A 7,392-nucleotide genomic window follows, 5' to 3' on the forward strand; every position below is an offset into this window, starting at 1 on the left:
TCTTGGTGAAAACTGAAACAAGGATAACATTAAGCACCTCTGCCATTTCCAAGTATCCTGTTATTGTTTCTCCCTCTTCACTAAGCAATGGGCCTACCCTGTCTTTGGTCTTCTTCCTCTTGCTTCTAATATATTTTTAGAATGTCTTCCCTTTATTTCTCTAGCTAGATTTAGCTCGTTTTGTGCCTATGCCTTTCTGATCTTGTCCCTGCATACCTATGTTGTTTGCTTATATCCATCCTTTGTAATTTGACGTAGTTTCCACTGTTTATACCCTCCTTTTTGCTTTTTACATCATGTAAGATCTTCTGGTTGATCCCAGGTGATCTGCCATATTTTCTATCTTTCCTACCGCAGTGGAATAGTTTGCTTTTCGGACCTTAAAAATGGCTCTTTGAAAAACTGCCAAGTCTCTTCAGTTGTTTTTCTTTTTAGGGTACATCTACACTGCACCACTATTTCAGGACACCAGAAGTATCTGGAAATAGCTACTCTGTGTCTAATATTAAGTTCAGGGTGGCTTGTAGACGCACTCTTTGTCTTGCTTCTCATGAACCTTACTTACCAGTTTACTAAAATCTGCCTTCCTGAAATCCATTGTCTCTATTTTGTAGCTTTCCCTTATACCATTCCTTAGAATCATGAACTTTGACTTCACGATCACTTTCTCCCAAGCTGCCTTCCATTTTCAAATTTTCAACCAGTTCCTCCCTGTTACAGTCTCCCTCCTGGGGGGGAGGGTTTTTCACCCTGTGACTCTTACCTGTTGACTAGTTATTAGTCCTTTGTGTCCGCTTACAATGCTTGAGTTACTCACTCTGTGTAGTTCACGGCTACCCCTGTGCAGGGAGAGTAGGGAGACCTGGGCCTGCCCTCACTCCAGGTCTCAGCCCAGGACCCTAAGAACAGGGTCGACGACCTCCTGTTCAGTCGGTGGGGCTGTGCCCGCAACTCACTGACCCGCGGGCATTCCTTCCACACTGTGCTGGGCTTCTTCCTGTCCTCCTGCTGGTCTCTGGAGTGCCACTCGCCTCGGGTGACCCCGGTCATCTCCTGCCGGTGTGGTCCGTCAGTCAGCCCCCTCGCCAGTCCGGTCCAGACCTGAGTGTGGGGGTTGTCTCTCCACTCTCCCTCTTGCTGGAGTCGCTGCCCTCCTCCTCCCGGTTGTCATCCTCTCCCCGGAGGGGCTTCCTGTTTTTCAAAGCCGGTGCCCTCCCACTGGGACGCCGGTGCAGGCGCTGTCCCGCCGGCTGGCAAGACGGTGCAGGGTACTACTGCACAGGCGCCTGCAGCAGCCGCGGAGCAGTCCCGGCACGGCCACCCGAGCACCGCGCTGCTGGTGCAGAGCGCCATGTCAGTGCAGAGATTAGCCCTTCCCGGGCGTCCGCCACCCTGTCACACTCCCTATTTGTGAAAATCAAATCAGGAATAGCTTACCTCCTAGTAGCTTTCTCAACTTTCTGAAATAAAAAAATTGACTCCAATACAGTCCAAGAATTTGTTGGATAATCTGTATCCTGCTATGTTAGTTTCCCAACATATGTCTGGATAGTTGAAGTCCCCCATCACCAAGAAATCCTATACTGTTAGTTGTTTAAAAAAAGCCACATCCACCTCTTCTGCCTGGGTAGATGGTCTGTACTAGACCCCTAGCATAACATCGCCCTTGTTTTTTACCCCTTTTAACCTAACTCAGAGACTCTCAACAAGTCTGTCTCCTATGTCCATCTCAGTCCAAGTGTGTACATTTTTAATATATAAGACAAGACCTGCTTCCTTTTTTCCCTGTTTATCCTTCCTGAGCCAGCTGTACCCTTCTATACCAATATTCCAATTGTGTGTATTATCCCATCAAGTCTCTATGTCATAGTTGTATTTATTTATTAGCACTTCCAGTTCTTCCTGCTTATTTCCCATACTTCTTGCATTTGTATACAGGCATCTAAGATACTGATTTGATATTGCCCCCCAGTTCTGCCTTGTCCCTCCTTTAGGTCAAGAAGAGGGAAAATGCAGTGGATGATTTTACCCAAAGGACAAACATCCAAGACAGCCTGGGATCATAGACATTGTTCGTCTGCTGCACATTTGGGCTGTGTGGGGGCAACTGCTGGCTCCAAGAACATCCAGCCCAGATGGGAGGTTGGGGATGCATTGCCAAGGGTACCTCCATGGTGTATGTGAATGGCTAGGACTCTGCCCAGAGGTGGGGTGGTAGCTAGTTGATGAAATGGCAGGACGTAGGTTAGTGCAGTGAAAGAAGACAGAGTGATGGGAGAAGAGAAACACATCTAGGGTATGGCTAGACTACATCTTTTTTTTTTTTTTTTTGAAAAAGACACACAAAATGTGCTTCACATTTTGTGTAGCTTTTTCTGATTCTTGTGTTGGAAGAGGCTTTTCTGACATTTGGCACGTATAGACTGGGCCAAATGTCAGAAAAAAACCTCTTTTGGAAGCCCTCTTATTCCATATGGAACGAGGAATACAGGGGCTTCTGAAAAAGTGCGTTTGCACTTCCGCAAAAAAAAAAAAAAAAACCAGAAGAACAAATGCGTTCCCTGGACGCGGAACAGTTTTTCCAAAAAACTGTGTATTCTAGATGTACTCCTAGGCTGTGTCTAGACTGGCCAGTTTTTCTGGAAAATCAGCCGCTTTTCTGGGAAAACTTGCCAGCTGTCTACACTGGCCGCTTGAATTTCCGCAAAAGCTCTGACTTCCTACTGTAAGAAATCAGTGCTTTTTGCGGAAATACTATGCTGCTCCCGTTCAGGCAAAAATCCTTTTGCGTGAAACTTTTGCACAAAAGGGCCAGTGTAGACAGCTCAGATTTGTTTTCCGCAAAAAAGCCCCGATCGCAAAAATGGCGATCGGGGCGTTTTTGCGCAAATGCACGTCTAGATTGGCCATGGACGCTTTTCCACAAAAAGTGCTTTTGCAGAAAAGCGTCCGTGCCAATCTAGACGCGCTTTTCCGAAAATGCTTTTAACGGAAAACTTTTCCGTTAAAAGCATTTCCGGAAAATCATGCCAGTCTAGACGTAGCCCTATAGTGTGCCTTCAAAGAGGAGAGGAATCATGTAGAGAGGAGGAAGGATAACATGAGGTAATCTAATATAGAGGAACATTTTGTTTATATACAAATTACAACATTTCACAGTAAAAACAGATGGTGGACTAGTTTAATAAAGGAAGTGGGAAAGCTCCATTGCTTGGGATATTTGAATCCAGGCTTGATAAAGCAAGAGGAAAGATGGCCTACATAAGGGCACAGCAGCTTCAGTTTTTTTCCTAGTGAGTTGGGACACCCTTCTAACACTATATTAAGAGCTGAATCGTCTTGGCTATTGGCCTCAGATTGTGAAATCCCAAGCTGGATGATGTAATATAGCTTAGTATATTATTGAAAGTTATATTAAATGCAAAGTTTTTAATGGTTAGTTTATACAAACAGTTCACAGTGAAAGAAGAAAATATACTGTACATAGTTTAAAACATGAAATCCCTTGTGCTACAGATTAAGGTAATTTCTCTATATATTTTAGATTTGTGCATCTGTCTCTGTGTCTGTGAGTGCATTTGTTCAAGCATACCTCCTAAATGTTAAGAGGTAGGACCACCAAATTTGGTATGCAGCTCCCTCTAATCCTAACTTGAACCAAGGTCAGGGTTTGGTTGTGCCTGGAAAATGAGAAGTGCTGTGAATGGGACTGTTTTCCAGAACATGGAAAGGGAGGGGCTGTTAGAGGGGTCTGATACTGGGGGCAGCGAGCCCACAAGAGAAAGCTAAATGCGGAGTGGCCATTGGGAGCAGCTGTATAAACAAGGCAATAGCCAACAGAGCTGGGGCTCTGCTCTCTTGCCTGCCAGCAAACTGGGTAATTAGTCCCACTACCCCAAACCCTTTCCCCACTCCCTCCAAGCCTTTGGCTGCAGAGCTGGAGAGGGGGATGGGTGCAAGAGAAAAGGCCCCAGGAAGCCTGGGGCAGTGCTGAAGGAAGAGAAATGGCCCCTGGCATCAGGGGTGGGAGGTGGGGACACTGAGGTACAGAAAAGGTCCATTCTGGGTGGCTGGACCCTGCCCTGATTCCTGCACACACACCCTCTCACCAGCTCCCTGACCTGAAGGACTCAGACAATGCTGGGTAAGTTTTCTAGAAATTCAGATTTTGGGGAAATGAATAGAAGTTATTAGCAATTGTTCCAGCTACCATCCACCTACAATTAAAAGTACAGGCAGTCCCCGGGTTACGTACAAGATAGGGACTGTAGGTTTGTTCTTAAGTTGAATTTGTATGTAAGTCGGAACTGGCTCCAGATTCAGCCGCTGCTGAAACTGACCACCAGTTCTGACTTACATACAGAATCAGCTTAAGAACCCCAAGCGTCCCCAAGTCAGCTGCTGCTGAAACTGATCAGCAGCTGATTCCAGGAAGCCCGGGGCAAAGCATCTGCTCTGCCCCAGGCGTCCTGATTCAGCCACTGCTGAAACTGACCAGCAGCGGCTGAATCAGGACCAGAGCAGCTGGGGTGCTGCTGGGTTGGACCAGTAGCGCCCAGAGCGGCGCTGCGGGACCAACCGGCAGCACCCCAGCTGCTCTGCCACAGGCGTCCAGAGAAAAGCCTAGTCTACTGGGGGGGGGAGGGCGTACTAGCTGTGCCCCCCCACCCCAGCAGACCAGGAAGACACGGGTGGCGGACCGAGACGCACCGCGGTCCCGCCGCCTGGGTCCTCCGTGGCTTTGCTCCCAGTCTCCCTGGTCTGCTGGAGACCAGCAGACCAGGGAGACGGGGAGCAAAGCCTCTGAGGACGCCTGCAGCGGGACAGCCGCGGGGCATCTGGGCTGTCCCGCTGCCGGCTTCCCCCGCGGCTTTGCAAAGCCTCGGGGAAGCCGGCAGCGGAGCAGTCCAGGCGCGCCTGGGGTGCCCCGCTGCCCGAGCCCCCCCGCAGCTTTGCAAAGCTGCGGGGAAGCCAGCAGCGGAGCAGTCCAGGCGCGCCTGGGCTGCCTTGCTGCCCGAGCCCCCCCGCGGCTTTGCTCTGCGTCTTCCTGGTCTGCAGACCAGGGAGACGCAGAGAAAGCCCCAGAGTACACGGGTGGCAGGACCGTGAGATCCCGCAGTCCGTGTACTCTGTGGCAGCCCCGTTCGTATCTGCGGATCTGACATAAGTCGGATCCGCGTAAGTCGGGGACTGCCTGTATAGTCTTTATAAAAGTAAGAGCTCAAATCACTTATTCTTGATGAGGTTTTTGATATTTCTAAATGAAGGAACCTGTACACAGCCAAAACTTACTAATTTCAGAGGTGACTAAATATTAAACCTAAATGGAATGATGAATTTTCTTCTTTGCATTCACAAATCCATAACTAAATATCAGACCTAAATTATGTTTATAAAGGAGCACGCCAAAACCCAAAGGAAATGGCCAAACTGTGCCCTAATGTACAGTATGTGGATTAACAGTATACTATGTTTTCCAAACTCCACCTTCGGTAGTAAACTAAAATATGTTTAAACCAACATATTGGGGTATATTTTCATCTTTGGTCAGCCAGAGAAAGACACGCTAATCTACACATGGACAGAGGGAGTGGATTTATTTATGATGGCAAAGCAGAATGTAAGTGCAAGTAAAGAGAAAATATTTTAAAAGGAAAAATGTAGGCTGAAAACCAGGAAAAATTTCCTTATGGTCAAATCGTGGCACAGTCTCCCAAAAGGAAGCGGTGAAAGTCTCGCTGTTTGAATAATTTTGAAAAGTAACCTGAATACAGAAAGTATATTGTAGAGAACAATCCTGCTTTGCTAGGGAATTCAGAGGAAGACCTAATACAGATTTCATCTTTCGCAATATTACTAAGCCAGAGAACATACTCCACTAGGTATTCAATTCTATTCCAATGCACACGGGCCAACTGTGTTTGGAAACAGAAAACGCAAGAGCGCACAGCAGTATTTTGGATTTAGACATTAAAACAATCTGCCATTGGAAAACAACATCTAGTCCAAATCCAAGGATGTTAATGTGCTCAGAGGTAAGATTTGGAATGGGTAAAAATTAGGGCTGTCAAATGATTTTAAAAAATTGCAACTATTTGCATGATTAAATAATCCTGATTAATCCTGCTGTTACACAATAATAGAATACCATTAATTTAAATGTTTTTGAATGTATTCTACATTTTCAAATATATTTATTTCCATTACAAAATGGAATACAAAGTTTCAGTGTCCTCTTTATAGTTACTTGATTATAAATATTTGCATTGTAAAAGAGAAACAGTATTTTTCAGTTCACCTGATGCAAGTCCTGTAATGCAATCTCTTTATAATGAAAATTGAACTTGCAAATGTAGACTTATGTACAAAAATAAATATCTTTTAAAATAAAAAATGTAAAATGTTAGAGCCTAGGGATGTATCTACACTGTACCCTTATCTCTAAATAAGCTACGCAATTGGAGCTACGGAAATTGTGTAGCTTGTTTTGAGTTAATTTTTAAATAGAGAGCTATTCCAAAATGTCCCTTAAACCTTGTGGAATGAGGTTTACAGGGATGTTGGAATAGCGCACACGTTTTTTCAAAAGCTATTTCGAAGTAATAGGCATGCTGTCAAGATGTGGAAAATGCTATTTCGGGATACCAGAAGTATTTTACCAGTTTTAACCACTGGCTGAACAAGACACAGGACTGGATGGACTTATAGGCTCTAAAGTTTCACATTGTTTTGTGTTTGAGTGTAGTTATATAAAATAAAATCTACAGTTGTACATTACACTTTCACAACAAAGAGACTGCACTACTGAATGTGTAGGAGGTGAATTGAAAAATCCTATGTATCATTTTTTACAGTGCAAATATTTGTAACAAAAATAATATAAAGTGAACACTGTATGCTTTGTATTGTGTTAATAGAAATATTTGATAATGTAGAATACTCACTGAAATTTTTTCTATCAATGAGTATTCTGTTGTTTAACAGTGAAAAAAATTGTGATTAATCACAATCCCAATTAATTTTTTTGAGTGAATCACATGAGTCAACTGGAATTGACAGCCCTAGTAAAAACTATGATACTTAAGGCTTGACCTATATTCACTGAAATCAATGGCAAAGTTTGTCCTCACTTGAATGGTGCATTTCAGGCTTGTAATCAAGGCACTGGACCAGCTGAGAGTCTCATCTCTTTCTGAAGCCTTGTCCATCCTGTGCAAGTTTCCTAAGCACACTGCTAATAGCAGTGCATTTTCACTGGTGTTAATGGTGGTGGGAGCCTTAGCATAGACAATTAAATTCCCTGGCCTCAGCCATTTTTAACCTTGTGCTGGTTCAGTAGTGTTTATGGAATCAGGCAACTACTAAAGATTGAAATTACTCACAATTCAACCC

The sequence above is a fragment of the Pelodiscus sinensis genome, chromosome 17, assembly GCF_052426305.1.
Source record: "Pelodiscus sinensis isolate ZL-2025 chromosome 17, ASM5242630v1, whole genome shotgun sequence".
Classification (NCBI taxonomy): domain Eukaryota; kingdom Metazoa; phylum Chordata; order Testudines; family Trionychidae; genus Pelodiscus; species Pelodiscus sinensis.